At 44.5% G+C, this 14,182-nt stretch overlaps 1 protein-coding gene across 3 annotated transcripts in view; it reads left to right on the forward strand.

Moving 5' to 3' along the window:
• The first annotated feature begins 5,872 nt into the window (after positions 1–5,872).
• Positions 5,873–14,182, forward strand: part of KLHDC8A (kelch domain containing 8A) — a 33,707-nt gene continuing 25,397 nt past the window's right edge. The window contains exons 1-3 of one of the 3 annotated variants that reach the window (XM_043533718.1): positions 5,873–6,289; positions 7,165–8,089; positions 11,319–11,353. The gene's annotated coding sequence lies outside the window, so the exon portion shown is untranslated. Of the gene's footprint in view, positions 6,290–7,164; positions 8,090–10,984; positions 11,354–14,182 lie in introns of those variants that run through there. The other 2 variants (XM_043533719.1, XM_027827478.3) reach the window with 2 other exon arrangements.

Below are 14,182 nucleotides of genomic sequence, written 5' to 3' on the forward strand. Positions count from 1 at the left end.
TCTGTTTCCCTTCTCAAATTCACACCTTGTGATTTCAGCCTTTGACAGCAGGGGCACGTAAGCAGCAATCTAGCTGTCACTCAGTCCCTTCTCTAAATCTTGTGTTGTATTTTCCAGCTGAAATTGGTTTCTTAGGTCTGGTTATTTAGGATGGAGAATGGGAGATGTAGTTTGTACACCCTTAACATTCCTAATAGCTTGCTATTGCAAAACCCTTCTATTCTAGAAGGGTTTTAAATCTTCCTCTGAAGCAGCTAGTATTCTGCTTTTTGGCATACCCCCCCTCAGGGACTGCTGTTCTGAGCTAGTATGGCAACTTTTGTCTTCCCAAAATCTGTCTTAGTTGTAAAATATATTGCCTCTGATAGATGATTCGGCTTAAGCAACTAGCTTTAAATTTTGTCCTCTTAAGGTCAAAGTTTGGTGCTTCCTGTGATGAAAAGAGCTAGGTATTGTCTCCCTTTTTTCCCCCATTTCCTGCAGATTCTGAGAAACTTTCTCTTGCCTCTACAGAGACTTTCAAAATTTATGTTGGTTTTGAGATAAGAGCTGAGACTGTTCCAAGTTCTGAATACAGGGTAATGCAGCACAGGGCTTGTCTACATGAACTCTGAGTTTGTGGCAAGCTGGGGCATGAATCTACCTTACAGTAGGCTGCCGTGCGCTGACTGTCCATGCGCACTCTTCTGATGCGTGTGCACACAGTTTGTTAATGCTCTGTAATCTACTCCCGTTTCAGTCTGCAACCTAGCTTACCGTGAACTCTGTGTTGGTGTAGACAAGCCCACAAGTGTTTTGAAGAGAACCTGTCATTTTCCCAGCATTGAGATGTGATCTGAGACCACAGCAACTGATGTGCCAGATTTACACAATAGTCTTCATGGAATTACAAAGGATGTTGCACTGGAGAGAGTTGTATGTTGAATGGGTAGTTCACACAAACGTCAATTTTTTTTGTTTAACTTTTGTCTGCGAGTTCTTTTAAAGCCTGTTCCTCTCATTGCCACCAGATCAATTAAGTTTATAATGTGCTAGGAAGAAGCAATATTAACCAGACTTCCCGTCTCTTGGCATTAGCTGCCTAACACCATGGAACACATTGGGGGACCCATCAGTGCTTCCCACACTGGGATAATGCAAAGAAGCTAGTGAATTTACTCTTGTCCGTCTCTAGACCAGTGGTTCTCAACCTGTGGGCTGCTTGTGGCACACATCAGCAGCCCAGGTGACATCCTCAGGGCCATACAGCGTGTGTGTGTGTGGGGTATGGATGGATGGAGCCCATGTAACACACAGAGAGCTGCATATACAGCCCACAATGGTACATAGTTTGAGAACCACTGCTCTGGACATCATGTGCTCCTTGCTTCTCCTGCTGCCATCTACTCATGAGGAAAATGTTAGCAGGTAATACCCTCTCCCTCACTAGGTTCTATTTCTTGATCTAGGACCTGCAAGGGCAAGTGTATATAGGTGGGTTTTTATTTTTTAATTTTCAGTTTGCTGGGCTACTATGTTCGGTGCTGTACATTCTAAGTGAAGAGACCTGGGGCCAGGGAAAACCCTGAATTTAATTTATTGCAACAAATGCGGAAAACTGGTTTGTTGGATCTGCTGAAAATGCCTAGTATTCAAATTTCCACCCACCCTATAGCAATATCTGCTTCCCTGTAATTGATTCGTCTACTTAAAGCATGTAATAGATTGAAAGCTTAGTTAATCCTTGTCAATATTTTTTTTTTTAATTCCCCTTCTCACCTTGGAAGGGGGCAACACAAGCAGCTTCCTCAACCTCCAGAGAAGTTGTTTGTGCCAGCTGTTACCCTTCTCCCCTGAGCTAGAGAAGGCAACTGTTACCTTACCAAAGCGGTATAGGAAGCAATGCCTGTTCCCCAGGGAGCTAACTTAGCACATATTGTGCTTGTTCATTTTACAGAACAGATCAGCAAAACGAACAAACATGAAGGTGGTGTAAGGCATTGATAGAAGATGAGCTGTGCTACACCAGGATATCAGTTGTTGAAAAATGATAGCTACAGGCAATATTCTCGTGTGTGGAAGGTAGCTTTAATACAGTCCGTAACTAATAGTGTGTGTGTGTGTTCTTGGCAATTAGCCTACAGCCATTGTTCCTGATGGGCACAGAAAGGCGGGGGCCATCAGAAATTACCAGTACGTTAGTCCTAGCCAATGCCTATGGCAAAACATGGGTCCGAAGTTCAGGGATCATCCAGAAGTGCAGCAGGGCACCTATTCAAGTTCAAATGCTGCTGCTTTCATTTTCAGCCACGTGCCCTGGACAAAACAAGGGAATAGGGAAGTGATCCATGGAGAACGGAGATGGAAAAGACCTTATTGGCTTACTGCTCCTTCCTCCTCCTCCTCCTCCTCCCTTCGTGTTCTTGTTCCCTGCAATATACCATACTATTATTACAGTCAGACTTACAGCTCCCTCCAGACAGGGCTCTGTCATTCTACTGTACAGACAAAGAGTAAAAGACAACCCTGGCCCCAAAGAGTTGACATTCTTTTACTAGGTCCTCACTGACAACCTGCGTCTGTTAAACGCACCAAACTATCCAGCTGTAAAAACCTACTGGAGACAAAGCACTGTAGTTCTACTGTGTGCTAAACTAGGCCAGGTCAGCCATGGGTGTGGGTATAGTGCTAACCTCACCTCGCTACCATGCAGCAAATGCTACACGTGCCTTGTCTTCTTTTAGGATTTTACAACAAGATAAATACCGCGTGTTCTCACCGTATTTCAAAACCCAAACCTTTCAATGAAGACAAAGCCCTAGCCTGAGGAATGAATGGGAGGAGGGGACATAACTGAGTCTAGCATGGCTCTCTAGTGCTTTGTCAGGCTTGTTATCAACTAGCTGGACTTCCAACTCCCTTGAGCGACAATCCTAGAATCTATTAGATCTCGTGTGTGTGTGTGTGTGTGTGTGTTGGTTCTTCCTTTATTCAGCCTGAACTTTACTTTTCACAAACATTTTGGGTTCCCTGACTGTATGTACTCATGAGGAATGCCTCGTGTCATGTGCTCTTGAGACGTGGCCTAGAACATATTGCAGTTGTAAGAAAGTTTATGCAGGGGTGCAGCTTTGTTGCTGAAATTAAGTGACCAGTTTTTGGGGGGCAGGGGGGAAGGTTATGCTTATTGTTACTACTTCTGCAGTAATCAAGGCTGCTCTTCCAACTCAAACGATTCCCTCTGTAGCCAGGGATCTTTACTGCGGGCCCAGCTGCTGAAGGGTGGTGATCATGATATGAAGTGCTGAGGCTGCTGCAGCGTATCCTGAGTGAGAGCAGACAACCTCAAACAGTTGCTCGTCTTCCTTGGCTTAAGGCAAGCCCCTTGAATGATTTCTACCTTATGAGAACCATAAAGATGATATTGTGATCACAAGGCACATTGTACAGCCAATACCTGCCTCTTGCACTGGTTTTGATAGGTGTGGAATGGCAGATAGAAAAGGAGTACTTGTGGCACCTTAGAGACTAACCAATTTATTTGAGCATAAGCTTTCGTGAGCTACAGCTCACTTCATCGGATGCATTCAGTGGAAAGTGTAGAAGATCTTTTTATACACACAAAGCATGAAAAGATCTTCTACACTTTCCACAGTATGCATCCGATGAAGTGAGCTGTAGCTCACGAAAGCTTATGCTCAAATAAATTGGTCTCTAAGGTGCCACAAGTACTCCTTTTCTTTTTGCGAATACAGACTAACACGGCTGTTACTCTGAAACCTGCCAAAAATGGCAGATAGGTAAAGCATTACCATGAATGGTACTTCATCCAGCACTATTGGAGTTAGTGGGAGCTTTATTCTGGGCTCCAGAAGGGCACAGGATGAAGCCCATGATGATGAATAAACCAGATTCCATTATAGAGAGATCACAAGTGGGTTGTAGTTCATTAATTAGCCAAATGAGGAAAGAGAAAAATAAACAGGGCTCTATATTTCTGTTTTCACTCTTATTTTAAGGTGTCAAACATCTGGTGGAAGCTCAGTAACTCCAAGTTGTTCTGGGGCCATCGTTACTTGGCTGAAAGCTTTTTGCCTCAACTGAATTTAACAGTTCTTGGAAACTCAGATGTTACAAATAGCCGTAAGTTGTAAACTTCTTTTGCAATCAAAATGTGATGCTCAGACTCAGCTAGACGGGCTCCTACCTCTTTCTTTTAAATCCATTTTGTAGGAGTTTTGGGTCTTTGAACTTGATATGCTGTACACTTAAGGTCATTAGATGGTAAGATTTCAGTAATACATTTGCTGAGTTTCAGCTGAACATGGCTGAACAGTCCATATTTGCAAGCAGAATGTTGGAGGTATCTTTTATGCCAGTCTCCACAAGTTTAGAGCTTGTGTGGCCAACTTTAGGGTAGAATTTGCACATGGCTTAGTATTTAAGAATCTTAAAATTATGTTGATCTTTAATAGGAAAATCATGTTCTAAGGTGGGTTTAAATAGAGTTTAGTTGCATGTGAGTAGAGACAGGACTAAATCTCTACTTGTGTAACTCCATTGCGGTCAGTAGAGTTACACTTGCAAAGAATTTGACCTGGGGAGTTCCAAGTAGTAGGGACAATATGGGAGAAGAAATTATGAGTGTGGAGAAAGCAAAGGATGGGTATCCAGCAGGGGAGCAGATGGAAATGGGGGCTCGAAGGTGAGGATGTGCAGCTAGAACTTGGTAGGTCAGGTGAGAGGAAGGTAGGAAAGGGATGTGAAGTGGGGAAATGACACATGGTCAGAGCAGCAGGACGGGGAGATGGGTTTTAAGCAGCAGCATTTAATCAGCTGGCTCTTCACTAAAGGAAGCAGCCAAAGGAAGTAATTAGGCTGCTGAGATGAGGCAAGATAAATGATTTCATAAATGCTCAGCAGGAATTCCACTCCCTCTATTCGGGGTCAGAAAAGAGTCTTTGGAGATCAGAGGAGATTCAAATGCACGGTAGGTCTGGGGAGCCCGTGCACATTAAGGAACTTGTAGTTCCCATTGACTTTAAATAGAGTTGTGGGTGCTCAGCATCTCTGAAAATCTGACCCGGAAGCTCTGATCCAGCAAAGTGCTTACCACATGCGTAAGTCCCACTGAAGGCAAGTGCTTTGTTGAATCACGGCATACGTGAATGGGTGAGGGTAACAACATGGCCTGAGTGCTTCACTCTCTCAGCGGCTAGGGAATAAGTCCTTCCTCTGCTAGTTCATTGTGTCTCACCTCTAGCCCTTTGAGCCTTCATTTTAGAACAGCTTCCAACATTGTGCTCTAATTGTGCTCTGTGGGATTTCGTTTCAAGGCTATGCATTGACTTGAATGACCAATTGGCTAAAAAAAAGAAAAAAAACTATTTCGTTATGCTCTCTCTCCTATCGCTGTACTCCATGCAAAATGTTATAAACAGGACCTTTTGTACTAGTTCAGATTAGAACACAACAGAGAGCTGTTTATATCTTTGCCAAAGCTAGGATTCTGTAGCATTCAGTGCACAGCGTGGAGGGGTCAGATTTATTCCTGATGTCACTTTGTTGAAGGTAATGAAGTTTCCAAGAACAGCTTTGGCCTCTTAATATTTAATATGACATTGTTGTCACTTGATCTCCTGACACTTTAGAATGATTAATCCTCACAATCTCCCTGGGGGAGGCAGGTAAGTTTTATTACCTCATTTTACAGATAGGTAACCCAAGGCAAAGAAGTGAATCTCGCCACATTCTGCTCTGTGCAAGGCACATTTCTTTTACTTTGCCTTCTCTACCGTAAACAGACAGCTGTGTGTGTTGATTAGATATTACCCACATACTCCATATATGTGTATTTGTGTGTACACAGATAGTGTGTGTGTATAATATAAGCATGCGTGTGTATATAAATCCAAAACAAACACGGCACTGTTCCCATATCTCCTCTGGGGAGAGGATGACTGAACATGTGACAGATGCTAGTCCCGATGCTTAATGCCCGCCTGGAAGGCGCTCTGATATTACAGCGAGGAGTGTGGCTTACGAGCCTGCACCGACTAGATGAGGGAGTGCAAGCTCCCGTGAATTAGTGGCAGCGTTGGGGAATAGTGAGTCAGTTCTCATGGCCCCCATGATGCTCTACCCACTCAATGCGTTGCTCACGTGGCTTGATCGCTCTTCAACACACCCCTATGAGTGGAGCGAAGTGGGAAATGGTGTCACTTTTATCAGAACTCGGACGGCTGAGTAGCAGCAGGCTATTGACTGATCAGCTTTGCTAGCCGTAGGAAGCTACCAAATGATAACGAAGGTGAGAGTCTGCATGAAAGATCAAGTGTCGTGGTGGATTCTCCATCACTGAGCATTTATAAATCCAGACAGGATGTTTTTCTAAAAGATCTGCTCTAGGAATTATTGTGGGGAAGTTCTGTGGCCTATGTTATGCAGACTAGATGATCGCAATGGTCCTGTCTGACCTTGAAATCTCTGAATTAGCAGTATTTCAGCAGCCCCAACCAAGATTGGGACCTATTGTGCTAGGTGCTGTATATCCATGGAGTGAGCCATGGTCCCTGCCCTAAAGGGTGTACAGTCCAGCCATGATAAATAGTGGGAGGGAGGAGGGATTTGTATTTGAGGCACAGAGAGGGTAAATGACTGGCCAAAGGTCACACCAGGAATCCAGCCCTCTTGAGTTCTGTAGCAGTGCCTTAGCCACAAGCCCACCCTGCACATACATTGTCTTGCCCTTTTTATCATCTGTTTCAGTAGATGTATGAAATCCTAGTTACGGAGTCTGGCTGGGGATTTGATCGGTTTTCCTGTCTGTTACAATTAATCCCACTGAGGGTGGAAGCCTTGTGCCTTTTTCTTTATGTTCAGAGAGACAGCAGCAATGTTCCATAGAGAGGACTGGCAGCGGGGTAGGAGGGGCCTGTCCACGGAGACTGATTGCTGGGGAACACAGAGCAGGAAGCAATGCACAAACTGTGCTTTCTTGGCTGCATTATCCCCCAGCCTCTCGATTTTATCTCCTTGTCCTGACTGCTCTGTGTCGGCTCCATAGCCAGGAGCCTTATTCTAGTGCTTCATCCCATCCACTCAGAGAGAACCCCTCAGGCTGGCTAATCCGACTGCTTAACTCGACTGCAAGTCTGACACTTTATTTACTTTGCTTGGGCGCAGACCCTTCTGCTTCCTTTCCAGTCACTTTGTGAACGTAAACACCTGCTGCTGGTCTGTGCTGTGACGGCTCTCAGCATCCCGCCAGGACGTGGCTTCCCGAGGCGGCCTGTTGCTTAGTACGGAGGAGACAGCAGCCGCTTGTCCTTTCTTCAGAAAATACTTCACGAGTGCAAGAGTTGCATCTGCATCTCGGGGAGAAGGAGCAGCGGGTTTTGTTTTGGTTTTTTTGTATATCTGGCTAAAGAGAATTGCTGCCCCTATATCCAGGAAACGCAAGTGAAAGGTCCAATCATGCTGGCTGTCATGCCCCTGTCAGTGCAGAGAAACTTCAGTGAGCACTAAAAGGATCCCTAACGTGTAGTAGCAATAGGTCAAACAAGTCTGGGTACAGAGACCCCTGCTAGATAAAAAGGGAAGACTATATTTGCACCAGCTTTTGTTTCAATTATCTGGTTTGTTTATATTTTGCCTCTGTGCCTTTCCCTCCATCCTCTGTGCCCTGAATTCCCATCAGTGAACTGGGAGTTATGATGGCTGGGCTAGGGTCCACTCTCCCTTCTTAACCAGCTAGCCCCTCCTCTGCTGTGCTTGTCGCTGCCTTCCCCTTGGGTCATACCACCCACAGATTGCTGGCAGGCTGCCATCTCAGACTGCCTCTCCCACCCATCTAATTTTACGCACTGCAGCCTTCTCTTGAGACCCATCAGCAAGGATCTGTGCTCGGCAGAAATAGCCCTAGGAGAGTAATGACAGCAAAATGGTTGCTAAATAGGGAATGGCTGGGGCACCGCAGCAGTAAGTAATTATAATCAACTTGTCTCCATATTCCTCAGACATCCCAGGGATGGGGAGCAGCTGGGGCTGTAACACGTCTTAGAGAGCTGCCCTGATGAAGACAATAAGGTATCAGACGCATAAGGAAAAGGTAATCATCCCATCCATTTGCCGTGGTGGTACTCTGTCTCCTCCCATTGTTGTGAACATAGCTCTGCCCAATCCACTAGTTTCTCTTGTTGTTTTGCAAGGCTTTGGATATTTGCAAAAGTGCCTAGACCTGGACCCTAGAGGCTTGTGATTTAACTTTTCATCCACCCAACTGTGGAGCTAGAGAATGAATGGACTTCTGAATGCAGATGCTCGCCTATCAGTACAGGGTTCTGCCCCACTGGCATGCAAACTAAATGGTGTACACCTGTTTAGTGATTAACACACATGCTGTCTTTAAGGCTCAGCTAAAGTTCCCCAAAGTATTCTCAGCGTTCATAAGAATTTCTGAACTTCCTCGAGGGCTTTCTCAACCAGCTGATCTCCAAATGCATGGCAGACACTAGCTAAACCTAACACCCCCCCTCTTGTGAGGAGAATAAATGACATGCCCATTTTACGGATTTCTAAACCAATACAGAGAGTTTAGCTGGCTTGCCCGGAGAGCTCACAATAAGACGATGGCTGAGCAAGGAACAGAACCCATAAGTCTCAACTCTCATTCCCCTGACCTAACCACCAGAGCACACTCCTCTTCCTGGTCAGGGAATAGAGCCCATGACACCTGATTCCTAAGCCACCTGCTCTAACCACTGGCCCCTCCCCTCCCCCCAGCTATGAATAGAATCTAGGAGTCCTGACTCTGATTTGCCTTGCTCAAACCATTAGACAAACACACTCACTTGCTCTTTCTCACTCTCTCAGAGCTGGGAACAGAATGTAGAAGACCTGATTTATGATCTGCTATCCTAACTGCACTGCCTCGTGTGCTGGACTACCTAGGAAATCATCTTTACCTTCTTAACATACAGGACAGTAAAAAGAAAAGGAGTACTTGTGGCACCTTAGAGACTAACCAATTTATTTGAGCATAAGCTTTCGTGAGCGATTTCGTGCATCCGATGCATCCGATGAAGTGAGCTGTAGCTCACGAAAGCTTATGCTCAAATAAATTGGTTAGTCTCTAAGGTGCCACAAGTCCTCCTTTTCTTTTTGCGAATACAGACTAACACGGCTGTTACTCTGATACAGGACAGTGTTACTCTGATACAGGACTGAACTCAGAGCATAGGGAGCTCATGACAATGGCAAACCACTGGTTGATTTCCATGGGTTTCCATTTATCACAATGGTAATCCTGAGTAGAGATCAGCTATTTTGATTCCTGCTAGGTCCCAAGTAAGCTTTCTCCATAAGAACAAACATTTTCACAGCTGTAAATAAACATGGACTTAAAAAAAAAAGTCACAGAAAGACTGATGGCTTATTTTTCATCCCGTTTATATAGGCTGTCTTGTTATGCAGCTTAACGTCTTCTGCTGATAATGATGAAACGCTACTAACTGGCTAATTTTGAATGTTGCTGTCATGTATGTATTTTTCCAGCCACTATCTTTTCTTCGAGGCTGCATCTGCTGAAATGACGCCTCTCTCTGTTTGTCAGAGGGTCAGGTGCAGCCGATGAATTTCTCCCCTTGAGAGATCCTGAAGCTCTGAGCTCACGCTTCCAAGGATTGAGGTGACTAGCTGTGGCAGAACTAGCTGAGGGCCCTGCAAGAGGGAGAATTAATTAAATGCCAGACTGCCAGATCTATGAGAGAGATTGTCAGTAAGGACTGGATCCAGCAGTTCTAACTCCACAATACAGGCCTCTACCATGTAAACTAAAGGGCTAATTTTGCTGGCTATGAGCAGTTAGCAGGTGGCGATCCTGTATGGGTCAACCACGGACTGGCATCAAGACATGCCTGGCCAATGTGTTACACCTCTTTTACCCTGGAAATAAATCCCACGCTGCTGAACAGACGTCAGATCTCCTGCTCTGAAGAGGATTCCTATCCGTTGGGCTGCTGAGCCACCATTAGAGTTTAGGGTGTGTGGAATAAGCCATTTGTTCTCTTCCATTACCCTTCGCTTGGTCTCATCTCTGCAGCTCAGCCAAGGGATCCATCAATAGCAGAGGGGCCACTGCAGAAGCTTCAGCAGAATGACCCAAGAGATGAATCTGGCTCATAGTGCATTAGTCAATGAATGCTGGGAAATTAACCCTTTACTAGCTGCTCTAAAACACCTTGCTGCGTAAAGCATACATGCAAAAACAGTATCTGGTCTGATGCCACAAGGTAAAGGATCCACGAGGCAGGTTAGTTGCCTCCAGATTATTTAATACGCCAAGGAAAGAGCAGGGGGTGGAAAAAATGGCCGCCTCTTTGACAAACTGCATATATTAGGAGCCGGCTGAATCTTAAAGGCTGCAGGTTCGATGGGAGGGAACCTGAAATTTGTAGCGTTGAGCCTATTTGTGTAATTTACAAGAGTCCCGACAATTCTGCTGCTGCTGTTCCCATGGAAACAGATGTTGGCTTGCAGAAAATCTTTACGGGTTTTGTTGTTTTGTTTTTTAAATTTAGGTCCTCCTGTCTCGTTTTCAGAGAGGCAGGACATTTTTGCTACCTGGTCCCTGCTTGCCAGGGCAGGCCAGAATTTGACTGGGCCGTTACCAACCCACAAGCTGTTAAGCATCTTGAGATCCCTCTGCATCTGCCCCCATGCCAGGGCAATGCTAAAACTATCCATAAAAATGAGGACACCAGCTGGAGTCAATCCATGGATGGATTTTTGTCCTGCTTGTTCTGTAGTTGTACTCGACATTGTCCTCTGCTCTGACCATATTTAAACATAAGTTGCTAGACGAACCTGTCTTTCTCTCTCTCCCACTCATCTAATGGAACAGTCTGACTTCCAAATCTGTTTGGTGGGTTTGTTTCCATGGCAGTTATTGTCTGTCTCTGCGTCCCTCCCTTTCATTACAGAGCAGGCCCCCAGCAGCCAGTGAGATGGTGTAGGTGGAAGGAGGTCTAGCAGCTATATACGCTGCTGTGGCTTTTTTACCATTTAAAAAGCAACATCTAGGCTAAGCCAACTCCTATCTTTGTATATGAAGACTCTGGAGTCTCTGTAGGATGTTACGTAAGCTTGGTTCTTGAGAGACAGTTATTTTCCAGCTTGTCAGGTCTGGCTCAGACAACAGGGAAGTTATCAGTCATGCAATGAACACGTTGGATTTTGTGGCCGAACTGATCTACCTATCGCTGCAACACATTTCTCTATCTAGAGCAAACCCTCTTTCTTCCACAGTCTTGATCTTTCACTTCTTTTGTCTTTTGCAGACGTTAATGTGATGCAGTTTATTCTCCCTGGGAAGGTAAGTCGCACTGAATTACTCTTTTAAGAAATGATTGCCAGACAAGTGAAAGATCATAATGTTATGTTTTAAAAAGCGGGGTGAATTGAATCTGATGGGCTAATAGCATTAGCACTTATGAATGATTTTATTAGCATTAGCAAGAATGAAACCATGAGGACAGAGACTGTGCAAGCTTCCCCACATGCATCTCTGTTGATACATTCATGATCTACCCTGCAACATCTCTGGTATCCTGTTAGTATTCATATTCCTGTAGGACCTACAGATCCCAGCTAAGGTCAGGTCACGTGGTGTAAGGCACTGTGCATACACATAATAAAAGATAGTCCCTTCCCCAAAATAGTTTACAGTTTAAAATAGACCAAAGGTGGGAGGGGAACAGAGAGACGGTGTCTTGTCCAAGATCACACAGCAGGTCAGCGGCAAAGGCTGGAATAGACCCCCAGGTGTCCTGAGTCCCAGTTCTGGGCCTTCCCATTAAACTCCCCTAGTACTGGCTGTCTCAACCCATTTTATGTTGCTCTGTAATGTAACCCATGCCAGCTTGCTGGGGCGCCCTGCGCCCTTCTAGTGATGGCTGGGCCACCTGGAGGTTGATGAGCCTGCGACAGCCTTGGCTAATAAGAGAGGTGAGTCTCTTCAGTTGGGCATAACAACTCATGCACTGGCTGGAGGACAACACCTCCAGTCTGTGACGGATTTTGAGATTTCAGAATTTGGCTTTGTTGGGCATCGGAATGAAACCGGAATGCTTTTTCAAAATTCAATGTCAACAGCTTTGGATTAGATGTTCTGTTCCATGTGAGAGACATTTGAAATGAAGACATTTCAAAATGCAAAAGCAAAATGTTTCATTCCCCAGTTGTTGAAACGGGACATTTCAGCTTTGTTTGAATGTTCACTTCTTCCTTTCCCCCGCGCCCTCCACCCTGTTTTTTCCCTGAAACAAAAATTCAGAGGAATTGATAGGACTCCACTAAGTGTTTCGAGTGTGATGGGGGAATCTTCATTTTCCAGTGGCAAATGGTTCCATTGAAGTTTTTCTGAGCTGTTCTAATCCAGAGATCTCAGGTTTGGTCCCAGCTGTTGACCATTCACCCATGTTTTTCTGAGGTGAATAAATGTCCGTTAGGGAGCATGGCAATCTCCATTTTAAAGTGGCTGAAAAATGAGTCAAACGTTTTCACCAAACAATTTTTTTCTTAAATACTTGAAAATTCTACAACAAATATTCACTGGAATTTCACTTTTTGAAATTTTTTGACCAACTTTCTGTTTTCATTTTTCATGCCACAGGCTCCGGAGTCTAAAAGAATCTTAATGTATGTAATACATAGTGATGGGCACTGTACAGACACGTAAGAAGAGGAATGATCATCATTAGAGGTGGGAGCCTAAGCCACCAAATTGGAACACTCAGGGTGTTTGAATCCAAGGTTTCAGAGTATCCTAGTAGAAACACAGGGATCAGTAGACAAACCTCCTAGACCCTGACCCACAAAAAGAGGTGTGTGACTTTGTGTGTGAGAATAGTTCCACTGGGACTACTCACATGCTTAAATTTATGCAAGTGCTTAGGTGCCTTGATGGATGGATGGAGCTCATTTGCATATTTTTACTTACTTATCCATAGTGGCTGTTTCATTTGGGGACACATCAGATTCCCTTTCCACAGTTCCTCCCCCTTACCTTATAATTTATATTCTACTCAACCAGGTGTTTCATGGCCTGAGAGGACTTTTTTCATGATGATGTTCCCACCTCTATAGCAGTCAGCTCAGATCTTGCAAATTCCTTGGTGTCTAGGTTTTCAGCTGTCTGGATTGAGCTGTAAACAGTCTGTTAAATAATAATAACTTATAAATACTAAGTATCTAATAAAACCAAACCACTAATAAGCCCTCCATTAAAATGCACGTTGACATTCTTTTTAATTTTTAAAGAGGCAAATGCATTTGTAATTAGCATTTTAACATTAGATTGGCCATGTTCCTAAGGTTTCTATTTAAATGCAAATTAAATCCTCCCACTGGAAAGCTAATAGGAGATGAAAATAGCTGGTAGGGGATGGGAATTCGCTTTCATGTGGAGTCATTTTAGTCATCTTGCTGTTGATTTCTTCATTTTTTATGACCCGGTTTGCTTTAAAAATAGAGCTCCTATGTAGAACTGCATGAAACATCTGTAATAATTAACCTTGCTTGGTTCCGGACAACACTGAAAGCTGAGCTCAGAGTCTCCGAAAGGTTTGCTAGCTTTTTGCAAAGGTGGACAAAGGTTAGAACTAGTCTGGGCCCAGTTTTAGATGATCTAGTGCTTGGTTTCACATAGTAATCAGGTGAGAGGAAGGATGGTCCCGTGTTAGGATCCTGGAGTAGGATTTGGAAGTTTCGTTTCCAGCTCTGCCACACGCTTCTCGTGTGACCATGGACATGGCACCTGGGGCCAGATTTTAAAATGTATTTAGGCACCTAAAGATGCAAATGGGCACCTAGGGGGCTGGAAATTAGCTGCTTAGGCTCTTTTGAAAATCCAACTAGGTGCCTATCTACATCTGTAGGCACCTAAATACCTTTAAACATCTGGCCCTTAACTCTCTCGGTGCCTCAGTTCCCCATCTGCAAAAGGGGGACTCCTTGTCTGAGCTAAGCACACGTGCAACCCACACTAAAAGAAACTGAGTCTTTGTTGCCCTGTAGTGTCAGGTGTACGTAACAGCTTAAAGAGGCTACTACAGATAAGATAATAGGACGGGGTGGGGGGACATTACAGGGGCTGAGCTCTTTAGGTCAAGTGATAGCTGCTCATGCTTTTAGATCTGAAGCA

Source organism: Chelonia mydas, chromosome 21 (assembly GCF_015237465.2).
Source record: "Chelonia mydas isolate rCheMyd1 chromosome 21, rCheMyd1.pri.v2, whole genome shotgun sequence".
In the NCBI taxonomy this organism is placed as follows: domain Eukaryota; kingdom Metazoa; phylum Chordata; order Testudines; family Cheloniidae; genus Chelonia; species Chelonia mydas.